The 21,300-nt window shown below is 30.8% G+C and overlaps 1 protein-coding gene across 3 annotated transcripts in view; it reads right to left on the bottom strand.

The window, feature by feature from the left end:
- The window catches only part of LOC143230582 (uncharacterized), a 41,114-nt gene extending 20,452 nt beyond the window's left edge, over positions 1-20,662 (bottom strand). For 2 of the 3 annotated variants that reach the window (XM_076464386.1, XM_076464388.1), the window contains exon 1: positions 4,422-4,582. The gene's annotated coding sequence lies outside the window, so the exon portion shown is untranslated. Of the gene's footprint in view, positions 1-4,421; positions 4,583-20,644 lie in introns of those variants that run through there. The other variant, XM_076464387.1, reaches the window with a different exon arrangement.
- Positions 20,663-21,300: the final 638 nt, after the last annotated feature.

Genomic DNA, 21,300 nt, shown 5'->3' with positions numbered 1-21,300 from the left:
CTACCTAACTTATACTATTTTAAGATCAAATTGTTCTAATTTCTTATATATTTACAGCTTATTTTTCCCTTCATCTTTAACAAATACTTTTTTTTAATTTGAACCTTTAATGAAATTCTTGGATCTTTCATTTCAAAATTTTCTACCATCTTCTAATTATTTATATATATATTAAACAAAACACACACTGAAATCTCAGAAATTTTCCCCCTTTTCTTATATTAATTCCTTCTACTAATTTTGTAACAAAACAAACTGTGATTTGTTTAATTTAGGGTATATAAAATCTACCAAAACAATAAAGAACATTAAGATTTTTTTTTATTAATAATAATGAATTTAATTGCAGTTCTAATATTAAATAATAATAAATGTATAAATTGTGGTGAATTATATATATTGACGAAACAGATAACTAAAGATTGAGGATATATTTACATAAATTCCATGTTAGATGTTCCACAAAAAACACTCTATGCCATTATAAATATTTAATGAATACATCTTAAGAAAATTTAAAATGTAAAAGAATCATTTTTTATGCCTTCCCTTCTTGGAAATGTAATGAAAGACATAAGATTGTTTTTCAAAAAATATATTGTACTTTTTTTTTGGCACTACTTTAAATACATAGTAGAAAGAGGGGAGAAGATAATAGGTTGTCTAAAACACATGAATTGACAAGAAATGGTTAAAACAGTTACAGAGTCCTACAGAAAAGAAAAAACAACCAAAAGAATAAAATTATAGGAATAAATAAATTGCACTTCTATTAGAATATAATTATAAGATTTTAATTCAAAAGTATATTGACTAATTTTGTTTGTACATTTGTAATATATCTAATTTATGCTTGAATTGTATTTTATTTTTGTAAATTTTAATACATCTAATTTATACAGGGTGTTCAGAAAGTCGCTGTGCACTTATATATTTATTAACAGACATGTTTCAATATAGAATACAGGAGGTAAATATGAATGACAATTATAAACAATGTTGAATGTGACCCCCTTTGGCATCAATACAGGATTTGATCCTTACACGTTCTTCAGTTGTTAAAACCATATTAGGATCAAAATCTGAAATATAATAAAATGTGATTACAAAACTGCACAGTGACTTTCCAAACACCCTATATATGAATTGTATTATATGTTTGTACATTTGTAATGTACCTAATTTATACATGAATTGTATTATATGTTTGTACATTTGTAATGTATCTAATTTATGCAGAAATTGTATTATATGTTTGTACATTTGTAATGTATCTAATTTATGCATTAATTGTATTATATGTTTGTACATTTGTAATGTATCTAACTTATGCATGAATTTTATTATATGTTTGTACATTTGGAAAGTATATGTATTTAATTTAGATAATTCATGTTCAGGTGAAAAGCAGTACTTGTATGTTTTTCTGTTACAGATTTTTAATAAAACTATTTCCTGAAGAGTAACCTGTGAAGTCACAAAACAAGAAATTAATAAAAGAATGGGGATTCAAATTCACAGATGAATATTATTGATGTTTTGGTCACACACATACATATATAATCTTAACAATATAATTCCTTTGTTATAAATAAACCAATATTTTCCAAGTTAAACAAGACCTACATATTTTACTTGAATTAAGTTGTCTATGTGTAGAATTATAACTGACAAAAAAGTCAAAGCACAACTACTAATGCACAACTATTTGCTGGACCAAAAGTGTCATCAAAACCATCTGTCAAATATCTAAACAAAGTAATTACCAAACTGTAGTATTTTTAGTGAAAGTCTGAATGATATACTGTGTGTTAATTCCTCCTTTTTTATTTTCCCCAAGACTGTTAAACTATTCAGACAAAATATCAGATAACACCACAAGTTACAAAATTGGAAAATTACAACTGCATAATTCTAAAATAATGGCTCCAGTTTTTAATAACACTAATTGGCTTCCATTCATTTTGGAAATCACTTATCCTCTCAGGTTCCATTTTCAAGGGAAATTTTACAACATTTTGTATTATATCTTTAAAAAAATTGCCTATAACATCAATAGGCTTACAAGTATATTGACGATGGTGAATCTGAACTTACCAAGTCTGATGATAATCATATATATATATATATGGAATTTAACATTTACATTTTAAATATTCATGGATTAATAGACATACACGACAACACAATAACATTCCCTCAATTTTATAATAGTTTTTCATAGTTGGCAACTGAAAAATAATGAATTATGTTCCAAGTTTAACAAATACAGTTTTCACTTTTCTAACCACACTTTTTTCATATATCTGACTGACTTGTAAAATTTGTAACTCTCTTGTTTTCATGTTAAATAAAATATAAACCCTAATAGTTACATTCCACTTTTTGTGCATGTTTTTTAGGACAAAGAAAAGGAGGTTAGTTGATTTTTGAGAATGAAACACAACATTTGAGAACAAGAAGAAGGGATCCATTGATCCATCTAAGCTGTTCAATCCATAAAGCTTTTAAAAAACCAAACTCAAATCCAGCCCTTACCATTCAACTACTTATCAAACCTTCTCTTAATTTTTCTAATATTTTTACCCTTGAAAAAGTTTTCAAAAAACTTAAACTCCAAAACTATCATCCACTTAGTTTCAAAGAGGTTACTAGTTCTGGAAATAAATTACATCAAATTGATAAACATTTAAATGTTACACTAACCACAGAATGTTAATTGTTGGTCATCCTGTTATAAAATAACTAAGGCGTTATATCCTCCGAACATCATCTGATAGTTTTAAATATTTTAACAACAGTCATTGAAAAGCTAAATATTTAATACTGAATACAAAGTCATTGCTATGATATAAATGGATATCCAAACAGCACATTAAAACCTAAGATTTTCATAACTGTTAGCCATAGAGAAAGCAACAACAATATCAAAAACTATATGAATATTTATAAATATTTTTTTTAGAAGTGGTTTCTTCAATGGCCTAAATAACACACCAAATGGAAACACAATAGCTTCATAGCCTTTATTATTAAGTAAAAGCTACATAGTCTCCCATAAACTTTGACTCCCATAGCCTACGAGTTAATACTAATTAATAACAGCAACCATACTGTAGAAAGTTTGAAGTTAAAATTTTACATTCATATTTAATTTCACCACACTGTCTATGCAGCAGCAATTACAGCTTCTTGGTCCTCAATAATAATACAGCTTTACATCTTTAAATTGATCATATGAAATAAAGATGTATTTTCAGCCAAAAAAAACCAAATCACAGTAACTAATTTATAAAGTTATTTCATACATTTAGTCATCATGACTTTTAGACATTTTTTGCTTTCTTCTTGAAGATTTCTGGCATAAGTCAGTAGTAGAAAGACTCCTGAAGATGTATCTTAACTATCTTTTAATGACAAGTTGTCACAATTTTTCTGTGACAGCCTCATTTTTGGTAGTTTGTCCCAATATCCTGAAAAAATGTTCTTTGGACATACAAAATGTAATGGTTTTATAATAGATATCAAACTGTCAGTCACATAAGTAACAAGCCTACTTAAGTTGCTCATTGTAACATGTACGCCCCTGTTGCCAAATTTAAAAGTTCCATCTGTTCTTCTTAAGTAATCCAAATCTGAAAGTGGAGATAGTTATAGCAGTGCAGATGTTCAAACACATCTTATACAGTCAGGTACTGAATTTTATTACTATTTAATGAAAAAACAAAATGCTATGTTCAATTAATTATTCACAAAAATATCTCCAAAAAGTTTAAAATTACTATTAACAGCAGTGTGTTTGAAAATGTTATGGATTCTTAAATAAATTCATACATAAAGTTACTTATTTTGAGATGAACTGAGATGAACGAATAAAGATTTTTTAGACGTGTAATTTGATTATCTTGTTCTTTTGTTTTGTTTCTGTCACATCAAAAAATTGAAATTATTTCAAACACAATGCTATTATTAATATATTTCTAAATATTGTGGAACAGTTAAAAAAATTTAAAATAAATTAAATAAAAGATAAGTAATTTCAAACTTCTAATAACTATTATGAAATTAAGAGCAAGGGTTGGACTGTCCTGGTTTTGTGTGTCTGCAGAAATCTGGTCTCCCTAGACTACCAACTAAATACTAATATTAATAATAGCTATTATTACTGAATAAAAGCAATACTGCGAGTATAAATATAATCTAGTACTAGCCTACCTTTAGTTTTAATCAAATGAAATGGGTATGCCACACTTTCTATATTTCTATTTTGAGTAGCAACTCTATTGAATATAACACTTTTGTTTAAAAATAACTAGTACTTCAGTAATGTGGTATTATACATGCTAGTACTAGAAAATTTAACAAATTATCTCGTTTTTATGAATCACATTTAAATAACTCAACAACTTCACAATACTTACACTTTTCAAACGAAATTACAAACTGAAATTCCTTGCTTTTCCAGCATCTTTCGCTTATTAAACCAACTCCACGCCCCAAACAATATACGTAGTCTTTAAAAGCAGTTAATTTGTGAAGCATATTTCAATGACTGGCGCCATCTTTGTAACTTTGATATAGTACAAGAATAAAACTGATTATATATGTATATGCATCCGTGTTATTTTAACGTATAAAGTATAACTTGAAACCTATATCTTTTGTTTCAAGATCCAGTTTATATATTCGAATGCTGATGCAGTACAATTACTTTCTAATTATAAAAATATATGAGTGAAAGCAAAGTAAAATATATTATAATATGTCAATCACATTACATCTACTATATCTAGTGCCGACAAAGCCTTTTAATAATGCTAGATTCATGGGCCTTGGTGCTACTTAGTGTTATAAATATGTTATAAAATTCAGTACACCGTGAATTTTGACATAAATCGGTATTTTAAATTTGTGTGTGTGTGACGTGGAAGGCATGTTCGATCTAAATAAATCCTATGCTGATTCAAAATATAAATTTTCATCCTGACTTCCTCTCTCATAACGTAGACGTCGCTGATATTTTACCCTAATTTCTTCACTGTACCATAATTTTCCTTAAGATTTTTAAATAATTAATATCGCTACCTTTTCTTTTTATGTTCGATTTTTTTTTTATTTGGCACGCTTATAGCTAGTTTAATGTTATTGTTTCGTCAAGTGTCTCATTGTATAGGCATGAACTTATATCTTTTGTCAGAGGTGCTCCATTCGTGTTGTAAAAAAAAATCTAGGACAATTTGCTCTATACTATTCTGTTGTTCTAAAAATTATTTGATCAGAAAATACAACCTTTAAGTATTGTAACTAATTTTTGATTCCTGTAACGTACCCTTAAATCTCGATTTTCTTAAATTTTCTAAAGTATTATTTTCTGGTGAAATATGATCAACTGAGAGGAGCAAGAAGATAAGAGTTGTGATATACAAAAGTAATGGCCACCCTAATGTAAGTGTGTTGCACTATAAAGCGAAGAACAAAAGAAAGTTGGTCTTTTTCAAAACTCCAAATTAAACACTGTATGAGATCTTGTAACAAGAAAATAATTTGTCAAAATTTTAAAAAGGGGAAGGAAAGTACTCAAAAGAATTCATTCTATAAACTTGATTAAAAAGCAATATCGTACCCTTTCTAAAATGCCTCTCATTTTTACTAGCTATGGATTTTAAATAAGTTAAAAACTCGGGATTTAATTCTATGTTCTACCTGTCTTTTCACATTCTATTCTAATTTATCATAATAATAATTAAGTGACATTAATCATAGGATTACAAATGAAACGATGATTAGGTTATACAAATAATGATTCAATGCATTGTACTTACTACAGATTTTAGTCTTCTTTCGTCAGATAAAATACACAATAATAACATCAGGCTAAACAAACAGTGCTAACTTCAGGAAAAATCCATGTAACAATATTACACAAAGCACACAATAATTTCAAGCAAAATAAACATCGCTATTAGTGAATAGTGTTGTGTGTGTTTGTGTGTTTCCTCATAGCAAAGCCACCTTGGGCTATCTGCTGAATCCATCGAGGGAAATCGAATCCTCTGATTTTAGCGTTGTAAATCCGAAGACTTACGCTGTCCTGATGGGGGACTCAGTGAAGAGAAACAATTGTTAGGCTAAACATTTATTATGGGAAAACAATTTTGTTGAAAAACATCTGTAAAGTTCCAAAAGGAAAATATACAAATATAAATATAATCTGATAGCAAAAGAGCATTCAAATATGAATATTCGCGTTGCGTAAACCACAAGATGGTGTGAGCTAGGAGAGTATTCAGCACTACACAGAGTAGAACGAGGGGACTTTTTCCCAAAAATGGCGAGTGAACTTATTCATTTACACAAAAAATGTAAATTTTGTTTGTTTGGAATTGAATACAAAGCTACACAATGGACTATCTGAGCTCTGCCCACCACGTGTATCAAAACTAGGTCTGTATAGTTGTAAGTTTGTAGACATACCGCTGTGACCCTGGGGGTCAAGAAATTAAATGAAAATCAGATGTTTAGTTTTAAATCTGAGAGGATAGTGGATTTTTTTTTGAAGTTTCAGAATATTGGAGTGGTGTTTCGACATCCTCACTACGCTGCTAGTGTTTTGTTATTGTTTTCATGGTACAGATCTACACCATCTGCACTCTGTCCGCAATAGGGAATCGAACCCCGGATTTATGCATTGCAAGTTCATCAGGTTATCGATTGGCAGTTGTTAATCCTTCCAATATGTGTACAAAGGAAGCAGGCACTTTAGAACATAAAGGAGGAAGAGAGATCAAAGGGTACTATTGGTCTGGGTATCCTTTGAAACCAGGGAGACCCCTGAAGTCATAATTCCATGGAGTGGCGCTAGGTAGCAGATAGTTCCAAAATATATCACTAGAGCAGGTACTCCAGTTTATGTTACTCAGGGCAATGAGATTAACTATTCTGTATAGACAAATATTTTGCTATGTCCTTTGCTTGTGACATGTTATACAAAATTACTGCTTTAGTTCTTAGCATGGTATTGGTTTCTGGATTATCTTTAGGAACAACTTCATAGTTTCATTTATTATGCATAATAAGCAAAATCCACATATGAATGCTTAAAAGTAATATTTTTTATACATTACACTTTGAATACTTGTATAGCGTACTTCATGGCTATTTATATAATAATTTAGCTTACAGCCTACATAGAGGGCGTTTGTCCACATTAGCTCTAAACATTTTAATGGCCTGGCATGGCCAGGTGGTTAAGGCACTTGACTAGTAATTCGAGGGTCGCGTGTTCGAATCCCCGTCACACCCAACATGCTCGCCCTTTCAGCCGTGGGCGTTATAATGTGATGGTCAATTCCACTATTCGTTGGCAAAACAGTAGCCAAAGAGTTGGCGGTGGGTGGCGATGACTAGCTGCCCTCTCTATAGTCTGACACTGTTAAATTAGGGACGGCTAGTGCAGATAGCCCTCGTGTACCTTTGCGCGAAATTCAAAACAAACCGAACCAACATTTTAATTATATACATATATAAGATGGAAACATTAAATAAACCTGAAAGTCCAAACGAAAATGAATGAAACGATTTTATCTTCAAATCGTAATACCAAACACGGTTTGAATAGTTAAAATTAACAATTTATGTATCAGACTTTAACTAATTGTGTCACTTACTTTGAGATTTGCACACATACATTAGTTTAATTTACAACCTAGTCGTGAAAGGGACAATTTTGCTTATTAACATAAAACATTCAAACTCTAAATGTTTGTCCTATATATATCACACTCATATTCACATACTAGTTTAACTTACAAATTGATGTAGTCCTGAAAAAGGCTGTTTCATGTTCGTTCATAAGTAAAATGTTCAAACTTTATATAAATATCATATTTGACTAATCGTACAGTTTACATATGTAACTCAAAGTATTTTTGTCTGAATAAATAAAACTAAAAGTAGTACATTATGTCCAAACGGGAAAATAGGAAGATATAACAGCATTAAAGTTGTATTTCTAAACGAAAATGGGCAGTATAATTGTGAATCCAATTCGTCTGATACCGCTTTAAACGTAAAATAGCTCCATCTGTAGGTATTATTGCCAGAGCTATATACACTAAAAGTAATCCAGTAAATCCAAATAGAAAATAAGCACTGCGACTGGATTATATTTATCATGACACATTGTTTTCACTCTTCCCTCTGCCTTTACTCAGAAAGTACGAACAATTTGCTCAAACTAAACATGGTGACGTTAATATTATGCATTCTCAACAGATTTTCTAAATGACTTATTTACTGTAAAATAAACTCGATCACTTAAGTTAATTTTTAAGATATTTGTTAAATGAACTAAGCGAAAAATGACCAGTAATGTTTGATAATTTATGCTTTGTCATAGGCTTCAACAGGATGTAAAGCCTCTGCAGGATATTCAGTTTGAAATACATTAGATCGCTGAGATTATTGATAAATAAATATAACTTTTAACAAACCGAAATTATGTCACACATTTAAAATTAACAAAACATTTTGATTTTGCAGTAAAATTGATGCGAATTAGTCACCTGTTCAAAAATTATACAAACAAGTCATTATCGATTTGTTTCGCATACTGACCGATGGTGTAAAGGTCAGCTGAGTAGTAACGAGTCATCCAGTTTAAAGTTCGTGGTGAATTAATTATTTTGTTTGTTTGCTTTGTGCTTAATTCAGAAAACAACAAACAAACCTTTCAGGAAATTTAAAAACTTCTAGTCTTGTTGGGTGAGAGTCTCTAAACATGTTTTATAGATCACTTAACTCAGTTATTGAAAAATTAACTGGTTTAATTAAGAGCAACACCCCTACTTTGGGCTTTTGTGATATTGTGTAAAAAATGTTTCTTTTTCATTTGAGCATTTCAAAGCCTGTTTTATGGATCCAAAAAGTACATTTGTATTTTCCTTGAAATCTTGAACTAAATATGTACAACTTTTTCTTTCTTTTTAATGATATGTTTGTAATGCCTACACCTGCAAAGTATGATCTGTACTCTGTAAATTGTTACATTTGTGAATTTTCATAATAATAATATTGATAATATTTGAGTTCAAAATTTTCTTTGCTAATTATATACGAATTTAATGTAGGAAAAATTAACATCTTTTCGCATACCTTACGTGCTGCATATGATGTTTTTGCTTAGTAGCAGAACTTATCAAGACAACTGGGTTTACAGCACACTAAACCTCAGTTAAAACGATCTTTAGTCATTTAAAATATATAAATTGTTGTGGTATATGAGGGTATTTATATCAACTCTGGAACAGGATGAAAGGCATTGTCACCTGCAGTGAGTATGGTCTTAACGCTCTATATAGTTCTCATTAAAGACCTGAATAGAGCCAGTAAAGATATACTTGATAAAAAGTATTATCATTTTTATTATACGTATCACTTTTTTACATAGATTAAACCAGTAGAATTTTATTTGAGATAATTGTTTAAACTTAAAACATTTTAGCTATAGATCTTGGGAGTAATAGTACTTACTACTTTCGAGTGCATGATTTCATAAGCACACACAAACCATATAATATTGTATAATAAATACGTGAACGGTAAACAGCACAAATGATAAATAAAAAAGGATGGTTAGCGCTGATATCCCTCGTGTAGCTTTGTAAGTAATTCAAATAAACAAACCTGTGTGTGTTTTTCTTATAGCAAAGCCACGTCGGGCTATGGCCTACAGGCCCGGCATGGCCAAGCGCGTAAGGCGCGCGACTCGTAACCCGAGGGTCGCGGGTTCGCGCCCGCGTCGCGCTAAACATGCTCGCCCTCCCAGCCGTGGGGGCGTTATAATGTGACGGTCAATCCCACTTTTCGTTGGTAAAAGAGTAGCCCAAGAGTTGGCGGTGGGTGATGATGACTAGCTGCTTTCCCTCTAGTCTTACACTACTAAATTAGGGACAGCTAGCACAGATAGCCCTCGAGTAGCTTTGTGCGAAATACAAAAACAAACTTCGTAGGGTGTGGATATACGAGTGTTTGTTTTGTTTACCACTACTTCGCCTCTGTTGATGGATCTTCACCAAATTCAACATGAAGATTCTTGTTTCCATGAAGAGATGCATGTAAATTTACAGTTTCATATTTTGTGTTTTGCCTTTTCTATGAGAGTTTTCGGTTTTAAAAGAATATATATGTAACTTATAAATATAAATAACTTTCATGTCCTAAGATAACCTTTTATTAATCATGAATTTACATAACTTCCAGCTAGTTTCATTAAATGGATAGGTTGGTTCTTTGTTTTTAATTTTGTGCAAAGCTACAAGAGGGCTATCCGCGCTAGCCGTCTGTAATTTAGCAGTGTAAGACAAAAAGGAAGGCAGATAGTCATCACCACCCACCGTCAACTCTTGGGCTACCATTTTATCAACGAATAGTGAGATAAACCGTAACTTTATAAGACCCGACGGCTGAAAGGGAGAACAAGTTTTTTGAGAGATTCGAATCCATCATCCTGAAATTACGAGTAATAAGTATCATAAATTTCATACATATTAACATTTAATTAAATCCTAAATTAAAATTTCCCATTATTTCAAATTATAATACGTAACAATATATCACATGTTAGTATCGCTATAGAAGTTAGCATAAATTTTACTCCATAAAATAAGAACAACAATTGTAATTTATACATTGTTAGACGCACGTTACCACAGACTCGAGAGATAGAACATTACAGGTAATGAATATTCTAATATCATACAGTTGTGTATATTAACCCTAATGAAGCAGTAAATGCGAAAGGTTTGTTAAATCTTAAAATACCTTCATATGTGTGTACTTATATATATAGTTACATCTCTAATATATAGGTCGTTTTATTTTCTAAAGTTAAATAAATTCAAAGTTACTGCTGTTCGCTTATTTGAAATTGGTAAAATCAGTTTACTAATATTGTTTAGATATCAAAGCACTATCATAGCATATTATTGCACTAAATATTGTCTAACCCACAACAATACTCTCTTATTATCCGTTAGTAACGGATTTGTGCAGAATAAGTTCAATTTGAAATAGTTCGAAAGCCAGAGAGAAACACTTGACATGTTGAAAAACGTTCATACGAAATCTAACATCTTTTTCGGAGTTCTTCTGGTGTGTCTGTTTGTTGTTATTAAAACAGACACCCAGAACATTATATTTCGAAAAAAAGGTTCAACAAAAGGAAAAATACATATTTTAAAAGAAAATAACAAAACTTCAACCGCTAAAACGTTGATGACAAATTCCCAACGGCGGGTCTCTATGTGGAAACTGACCAACACAGGTAAAAAAAACAATTCTTCCTATATGAAATCTATTAGGAACCAGCAGTGTTTTAGCCAACCTGACAATCAATAATGATTATATTCTTTAACTCTCACATGATTTCAGTTTGGTCTGTGCGTCCCGTTGTAATATACATATGTACCGGCCCCAGTGGAACACAAATGTCTTTGAGGACTTAACACTAGAAATCGGCGTTTCATAAAAGTATTTAGGCGAATAAATCATAAAGTTTAGTGATATTATCATTAAGTTTATCTATATATATTTCACCAAAGTAATTTATATAACACGTCAATGTTACTGTTTCGTTGGTGATAGCATGAACTTTCACTATTTTTGTCAGTGAATTGAAAAATATTAACTTATAAGATTTTAAAATATATTACACTGATCATTGTTTGAGCGTTTTAATTATATATCGATATACTGAATAACTCAACTTCATTCGTACTAAATTAGGTAATTCGTAACCAAGACCGCATTATCATGGTTTATAACAAAGTTGGTTTATCAGGTAAACATTCTTCTAAGGATGATACGATACCTTCCTACTGTAGATGTTGAATAAATTATGATACAAGAACCAATACATCTTCTTGTTTTGATCTGTTCTGAAATGAAAAGCCGGGGGACTAACGTGGAACTTCAATAAAAATGATTGTGAGAAATAGATCAGTATTGATGTAAAGTTGGCCAATGATCTGTGCAAAAATAAAGAAAATTTAATAATCTTCAAATATCCTGTCGTTAACCGTTTTCTTGTCTTCTCCATTATAATAAACCTTTAACTCATTTATTTTCACCAACAATTATTAGTAGCTTGTGCAGTAGTTAATTTAGCTGATTTGTACACAATATAGTTTAGATGCTTTTCTGGATATGATTAAATCATTCAAGTGGAAAAGTTTAGATGATTTCAACAGTACAAAACTAACTTTTTAGAGATGATGCAGTTAAAGATATTTTTTATAATAGCTTTCACATATACTTTCTCTTTCATTAATTCGATGCATGTTTTTTTTTTTTTTTTTACAGAACGTGGTAGTTCGATGACAAAAACAACACTGTCATCTCGTGGAAGAGATTTCAACATAACAACATACGAAGAGGAACTACCAACGCTGAAGGAAGACAGGAACAGTGGATACGAAACAGAAAATAAGAGAAGGAACATGACTCGTTTATTTGAAAATGCAGCCTTGTTTAAATTTATAATTTTTTTTATTGCTTTTATGTTTGTGATGATTCTAATAAATGCATGTTTTAAGTATTATCGTTTTGTATTTTAAATGTTGTTGTTATTTTTATCACTTTCTGTTTTAAATGTTATTTTTATCATGTTATGAGTGTATTTTAAATGTTTTTTTTTATCCCAATAAACTTTTAGGTGCACGAAAATTGTATATAATGTAGAAGAACGTCACAAAGTGAATGGTCTCTCACACCCACATAGATATGAAGATCTAATGATTTATACTAAAGAATGAACTATCCAATCATATCCTACTGTTGATGTTGAATAAATTATTAGTAGCTCGTGCAGTAGTTAATTTAGCTGATTTGTACGCAATATAGTTTAGATGCTTTTCTGGATATGATTAAATCATTCAAGTGGAAAAGTCTAGATGATTTCAACAGTACAAAACTAACTTTTTAGAGATGATGCAGTTGAAGATATATTTTATAATAGCTTTCACATGTACTTATTTCATTAATTCGATGCGTGTTTTTTTTACAGAATGTGGTAGTTTCTCTTTGCGATTGTACTATTTTTTTTCAAGGACTCTTTGTAACCATCCTTTTTAAAATTTCAGTCTTTATATATAATATTATTTAACTAATTTGCTTGTATTAAAACTGAACATATTTGTATATTAAAAATATTATTCTCATAAATCACAGAGAAACCTTCAGCTATAACACCTCTTGAAACATTTCATGAAGCCAAGGATAACAAAGAATTATTATCGAAAGAAGAAAGACATATCATAACAAAAAAAACTGTAACTTCACATGAAGACATTTATCCTGCGATGACAAACACAAAACTGTTATCTCCTGGAAGAAAAATCAACATCACAATATACGAAAAGGAACTGCCAATGGAGAAGGAAGATCGGAACAGTGAAGACGAAATAGAAAATTATATGTTCAACAATACAAGCAGCATATTTCATATATTTGAAAATGCATCCTTCTTTAAATTTCTAATCCTTTTAATTGCTTTTCTGTTTATCATGATTCTGATAAATGCATGTTTCAAGTATTATCACTTTGTATTTTAAATGTTATTGTGTTATTTTTATCACTTTGTATTTTAAATGTTGTTGTGTTATTTTTATCATTTTATCACTTTGTATTTTAAATATTGTTGTGTTATTTTTATCATTTTATCACTTTGTATTTTAAATGTTGTGTTATTTTTATCATTTTATCACTTTGTATTTTAAATGTTGTTGTGTTATTTTTATCATTTTATCACTTTGTATTTTAAATGTTGTTGTGTTATTTTTATCATAATAAACGTTTGTGAAAATCATCATACAGTTAAAGTGCACGAAAATTGTATATAATGTAGAAGAACGTCACAAAGTGAATGGTCTCTCACACCCACATAGATATGAAGATCTAATGATTTATACTAAAGAATGAACTATCCAATCATGTCCTTTAAAGATAAATACAAAAATATATTTAGTCTAAAATGAACCACAAATAAGATCTGACATCTAATGAAATGAATTTTAAATATAAAATTATTTTTGAGGTGTATTATGTTAAGTTGATTGTTTTTCATTTTTTAAATGATATACTTCATCTTTAACAATTTTCAAAGTGTTCTATATGTAAAGCATGCATATTACTTACTACACTCTTACAAAACCAAAGTATTTTTGATATGAGCAGAAAAGCTATGTCTGTTCAAAGTGGGAGGGTGTCGAACTTTACCCCTTAGGCGGCATTTTTTTTTTGTAAATTATGTAACCTTCACATGTCAGTATAACTTACAGATCAGGTAACCGTTATGTGACTCTTTAATTTCCGGTCATCTGGTGTCCTATAACTCATACGATATACCTTGGGCACGATAACTACTGTTGTGTCTTTGAGCATAACATTTTACTCAAATTGTTTTTGTTTATCCAGCTGAAATTTCAGCACTGACTCCTATGAACGGTATGGGCAAACGATGTATATTTCACATGTGGCATATATCCCAAACTAGAATACAAACCTGTGTACATTATATGCATGGTCTGTATCCAAAATTAATATACATGCCTATGTAAATTAAATACACATTTACTAAATGTCTTCACATTTGAAAATTTCAGGTCAACATGAAATGTACACTAAACTAAAGTATAAAGAACAGGGGAAACTAGCCTACTGTAGATATTACATCAATAAAACTTGGTAATAAATTGTACGAATCATTACTCTTGATCACATGTGTTTCAGTAGTAAACTCTGGGCCTTAAAATGTTACAAGCTACTGATTGGGCACAGAAAAGGTTACTCACAGTGTAGATCTGTGCTTCAACATGAACAAGTAAACTTATGTGGGACAAGTGTGATCTTGTTCTTCCCACTGAACGGTCAGGTTTCCTTTAAATGTGTTGTTGTGTCCTTTACCATAATACTTTCTGATAAAATAAGTCCTTTGAATCCAAAATTCAGCCAAAGTATTCCATCAATTGTAACACAGTGGTTCCTTAAGTTCACATTTGAAACTGAAAACATCTAGTTTGAGAGTGACCAAAGAAATAGTGTATGTAAAGCATGCATACAGCATTACAAAACAAAGGAAGTGACCACAAACTCAACAATACAAGCAGGTAAAGATACTCCTGCAACAGAAATTAGCAAGAAGCAGGATATCTACTATACACAACCATAGTTGTTGGTGAGCTATTCCAAATCCACAAGAATATCAGACATATTTTGGTAAGAAAGGAGTGAGCCACAATAAAAAGAAGCAAAAAAAAAAACAGGAAAATAAGAATGAGAGAGTGTAGAGCACAAAACTCCCAAGAAACTGAAAGGTTACAAATAAATAGAAATTCAATATATCACTGCAAGTGGAGTTGAATAATGATAATCTATGAATATCAAAATACCTTGTGAAGGATTAGAGAACAGTGGTTCTAGTAGAGTGAAAAGATGATTTTGGTTATTAACCAAAGAGTTATTGATTGAAGATTGTGTAGCAGTGTAGTGTCAGTGTTTGTTCTCTTTCATTTTTAAAAAGTTATATCAATAACACTGGTCATTTTTTCTCATTTGTTGTTACCTTCAAAAATAGATATTATTGTGCTTTTAATTTTCACAATAACAAAGTATCTCAATAAATTACATTTCCAACTATTCTGTGTCACAATTTTAAATTTTATGCAGCTTTGTTAACAAAAAATAATTTTATTCCAAATATCCTATTTGGATATTTGTACACTATTTTATTGTTTTTATTGTCCTAGTGAACAACAGGACAATAAAACTTTACCATACTCCATTCTTGGATTTCTGTTTGATTACACAAAAATGTATATTAACAAGTGTATTCTATGAAAACATTTTCTGTATTTGTTGTTAAGAGTATCAACTGTTTAGGTGGAGAAAAATTTTGATTAAGCATAACTTTTCCATAAATGAATTAAACATTTTATACAAACATGAAATATATCTCAAACATAATTTTTAATAAAACATAACATAATATTGTAGTTTGGAACAACATGAAACCTATTGATCTATCTTGTTTGTCTCATCCTCTAAATTAAACTAAAACTATTTATAAATAAATTTTTAAAAAATCTTAAAGCTAGCCCTTATCATTCATATACTTTTCAAAATTTTTCTTAAAATCACTTTAAATTACTGCTTCCACATCATCAGGCAACTCTTCCAAATAACTACTACATTAAGAAAGTGAAAACTCCTATCCTGCAGAAATTTACATTTACGTCTCTCAGTCCTACCATTCTCATCATGAAGTACAAAACAGATGTTGCATCAACACTATCAATTTCATTAGTAGTCTTGAACATTTCAATCAAATTCCCTCTCACTATTCTCTTTTTTCAAGACAAAAACAATTGTATCAAGTGGCTCACATATTCAATTTCTAACCTCCATCATATTCCTTGGCTAAATATGTCCTATATTAAGATCAAGAAAGTTGATGAAACAGGAGATTAAGACGTTGAAAAGGATGAATGCAGAAGATTGGCTGAAAATATAAAAATAACAGTTTGGATTTCTTTAAATATATAAAGTGTAAACAAAATGCCAGGATGCAGTGGAACCCTCAAGGGGTGATAAAGAAAGGTTTGTATATGATGATTACGAGATGAATGGGTTGTTAATTGTTTTTGCTTTTTATTCACTTTCTACTATTGAAGATTTAAGCAGTATTCTACATTTTGAAGATGGAAACAAAGATGGCTGCATTAATTCTGAGCTAGTCAAGACAAAATTTCAAAGTTTAAAGGAAAATAAATCTATTGGCTAAATAATATTTTCCCGAGGGTTTTGAAAGTGGTTATAAACTGGATATGTCAGACACTTGCAACTATTTTTTGTCAGTCCTTCAACATTGACCATGTACTAGAAAGTTGGAAGTTAGCTCATGATGCTCCTCTTTTAAAGGAAGTGAAGAATATTGTTTCAGTTATTATAGGTCCATTAGTCTTAAGTCAGTTATGTACAACTTTTTGGTAAGTTGCACAAAAGAAGCTTTGCAAAACCATTTAACAAAGTTTAGAGTTTCATTGGATTGTCAACATGATTTCACTAAGGGAAAGTACGGACTTACAAATCTTTTAACATTCTTGAAAAAAGGTTACTGTTGTAGAAGGGGACTCTTAACATTCTTTGAAATATATAGAGTGCAAATCATTTTCAATTCCTTAGGGAAACTTGCAGGCATCTATTGATAATGCATTTCAGGTCAGGTACCTACTTGTCTTCTTATAAGACGTGGATAATAATGCTATAATGAATCTCAGAAGAAAGCCCTCATAATTTCAAATGTTACAATATCATATTTCTTGGCAGTCAACATGAATGGAATGTAGATTCACAAATGTCCTTAATATCAGATACAGATGACTATTTGTATTCATAAAGCTATGAAGCATTATTCAGATGAATGGGAAAACAATTTTAAGATCAAGAAATTGTCACAAATCACAATGAACACTCAAGAGCATAAACATTCTTTCTTTTTGGTCTTACACTGGATCTATCCATTGATTCGCTCTTTCTCTTGGTGAAACAGGGAAATTTATGAGTTCATATAATATTGGTGAGATATTAATAACACTATAAACATTCTTGCCATGCAGATTTTTGGTCAATTTTAGAAATTTATCAGTCTAGAAACATCATCACTGATATATGAAAAGCAATGAACATTATACATATTTATTCTCTACTCTCAGAAGATTTGGGTTCACAAAATATGCTGGGAATTGTGTTTGCCAGTAATCAGAACTATATAGACATCAACAATTTGTATCTAAATTATAAATGTTGAAGTCACTGGATCTGCATCTACTTTGTCCAAATAAAATAAAGAATATTCTGATTTCCTTACTCGGCTTCCACGTAAAAATTAACCAAATAGAACTATCTAAAATGGACTTACAATATGAAGTTTGAGGACATTATTAGACAATGTGTGGCGAATATTGCATATGACATGGCTATTAAAGACGTAGACATATATCCAAACAAAATCTGTTATCAGAATTTGAATTTCATAAAGATATTGATATGTTTGATCATAATTTTGTTACAAGGTGATTTAGTGTAAAAATGTTTTTCTAGATATGCCTTTTCACATAGATCAAATATCCAACTGATTTTTAAATGAAGATTAATAAAGGGTTTTAAAATGAAAATACTATCAGAAAGCATTACATTAATCTGTTTTATATAGCAGGTATGAATCTTAAATCATGATAGCCTTAGTTATAGATCATGTGATGATTTATACTCTAATTACCTAGAGTTACTGCTAATAAATGGCTTCACATCATAAGATGCTGTCACTACATAACATAATTAGATTTGATTTATTCATGCAAACCTGTAATTATTGTCAATGATTCACATCACTTCCTCTGATTATCTGTCATTTCATTTTAGCAAGTTAAATTTAATATCTAATTAATCAGGTTAATTAACTGTTTCAGCCATTATGCCCCAGTGGGACTTCAGAGTTCAATGACTCTTGTGTCTAATTAATTAAAGAGTGATTAATTAATTGGGTGGTTAATGTATACAAGATATGCAAATTGAGATAAATAACTGTTCCATTCTTTACACCTTTATGTCCTTGGGTGGTGTGAACTTACTTCTGGCTCCAGAATCCCATACTAACCAATCCACTAGAAATCTGGTCTCGATAATTGTGGTGGGCAGAGCACACATAGCCCATTTTGAGCTTTACTTCAAACTTACAAAGAGTCACAGACTAGATATTAAAGTATTGTCAATATTATAGCCTCATGGTCATTGGGTGGTCTTATAAACCTCATTTATTATGTGTAATAAACAACGTATTTCATAAAGAAAAGCAAATTATTGATGAATTTTTATTTTGGTGGTTCTTAGGCCTTCTATAATTCACGAGATGTATCAGGACAACAACTTCCTAGCCTCAATTTCTATAGGCGACTTTACTAGTGTGTCCTCATATTGAGTAGCGTGATATCCACATAGTTGTCCAGCTGCTTCAGGTATCAGAGTGCTGAAATCACATAATGTGGAATCAACTTGTGTACATGCAACTTGTGTCTCTTTACTTGGTATCATGTTACACGTGACTGGGACACGTGGATACATTTTGCCACTAACATTTGTGTTTGTAAATTATTCTTATCACCACATATTCTTACCATGGTTGAGACACAACTTATTGCAGGTGTCTTTCTGGATGGTCCTGGTTACCCAATTTCATCAAAATTTCCCTGTTTTCCGTGTTGTCCAATACCGTAAACTATAAGTTAAATATTGGACTTGGAAATTCCAAATTCTTGATCTGAATAAATTTTATGATTTGATGTGGGAATATACTGTGCAGGATAAGGCTGTTACATACTCTTCTCAAAAGTGATCATTTTAAATGACATCACATTACCTACGCACCACCAAGCAATTTTAAAAAGTAGTTTTGATGCATTCTGTTCGAATGCAACTTCATACGGGCTGAAACTGTCAAATGGCTGGCTGAGTTGCATATTCAAATTGTTTTAATACAATGTACTTAACATTATATTGTTACTCTTATGCAATATTGTGAAGTATATGTATAAAAAATTAACATTTACAGACAAATCAATGGACTTGACAAGAATAATTATTACACTCTCATACATTTCTGGTAAAAAGGTGTGTCATAACAAATCGTAGTGCCTTATTCATGAACGCAAACGATGGTTATTTGCACCTTGCAAGAATGATACATGTTATGTCATGTTTTCCTCTTGAAATTACTTCCTTTGTCATTTACTGTGCTCACCAATAATTAACCTATACTGTAACAACTTTATGTAAAAGGCTTGAAGTTGATTTTAGATTTCACATGTTAACAAATTTATCCCAAACTTGGCCTTCATGCAAATGGAAGACTACACAAAAATCCACTTACATTGCACTAGGGCATTTGAAGGGCTTGTGGACAAATAGAATAGCTTTGATTGTCTCATCTTTCATGTCCGTTCTCATGAAAACTGATGTTTATATGGAGGTGTGACTAGAAACTTATGATCTTTCACCACCTTCATATTCTTCACAACCAGAAGATGTAACCATATGAGACATCCCTGCAGCTTTTTATGTCACAAAGTTATATTTTGAAACTTTATTTTCTTTTTGTTGCTCCGTATTAACTCGAATGACATTTTGTGATATTTTATTGTTCTTAACATTCTATTGTACAAGTTTCTTCTTCTGTGTAGAGCATTGCAACATCTAGTTTTCAGACTGCTGTGGTTTTGGCTCTGTATAATTTATCAATCTCTCTATGCTTGTATCTTTCTTGGGAAATGGTTGTGACATATTCCCCTATCCATAACAATACCAGTAGCATTACATTTATACTGAATATGACATATATGCTAAATAGATTGCTAATAGAGTATCAGTTCCTATCTGCACAAAAGTCAATGTATTAATATATGCAAATCGTTCTTGTAAATTGCAGTTATTTTTCTATATTATTGTCATAAATAAGCTGCATTTATATATTAAAGTTTCATGTCTATTAAATGTTACAGGTAATTTTTGAAAGTAGACTAAAACTTGCATTTACCAAAATACTTTCACTTCTTTCCATAGCAATAAGAAGTTTTCTACAGAACATGATCATAATTCATAGAACTATCCTGAGTAATTCGATAATAAAAGACCCAGCATGGCCTGGTGGTTAAAGCACTTGACTCATATTCTGAGGGTTGCAGGTTTGAATCCCCTTCGCACCAAACACGTTCGCCCTTTCAGCCATAGGGGTGTTATAAAGTAACAGTCAATCCCACTCTTCATGTGTAATATAGTAGTCCAGGAGTTGATGGTGGCTGTTGATGACTAGTTGTCTTCCCTCTAGTCTTACACTGCTAAATTAAAGACGGCTAGCGCAGATAGCCCTAGAGTAGCTTTGCGTGAAATTCAAAACAAAACAAACAGTCAATTGAAAACAAGAACATGCAATACAATCCTGCATATTTATTTTGGGTAATTATTTTAACTACCACCAGGTGAAGATGAGATAAAAGTATGAGGGGAAAAGTGCAGTAAACAACGGCAACAATGTTTATTTTAATTCTCTCTACACACACATATGTACACACTAATTGTTCAGGTAGTAGGATCTATGCAGTAGGTTTGTTTCTTTGTGTTGTAACTCCACAATCCAACTGCTGTGTCACTGGAAGGTCTAAGCAGAAGCAAAACAAGAAAACTGAGACAGGA

The sequence above is a fragment of the Tachypleus tridentatus genome, chromosome 10 (genome assembly GCF_004210375.1).
Source record: "Tachypleus tridentatus isolate NWPU-2018 chromosome 10, ASM421037v1, whole genome shotgun sequence".
NCBI classification, from domain to species: Eukaryota; Metazoa; Arthropoda; class Merostomata; order Xiphosura; family Limulidae; genus Tachypleus; species Tachypleus tridentatus.
The sequence above is the reverse complement of the archived record's forward strand: the minus strand, read 5'-3'. Positions and strand labels throughout refer to the sequence as shown.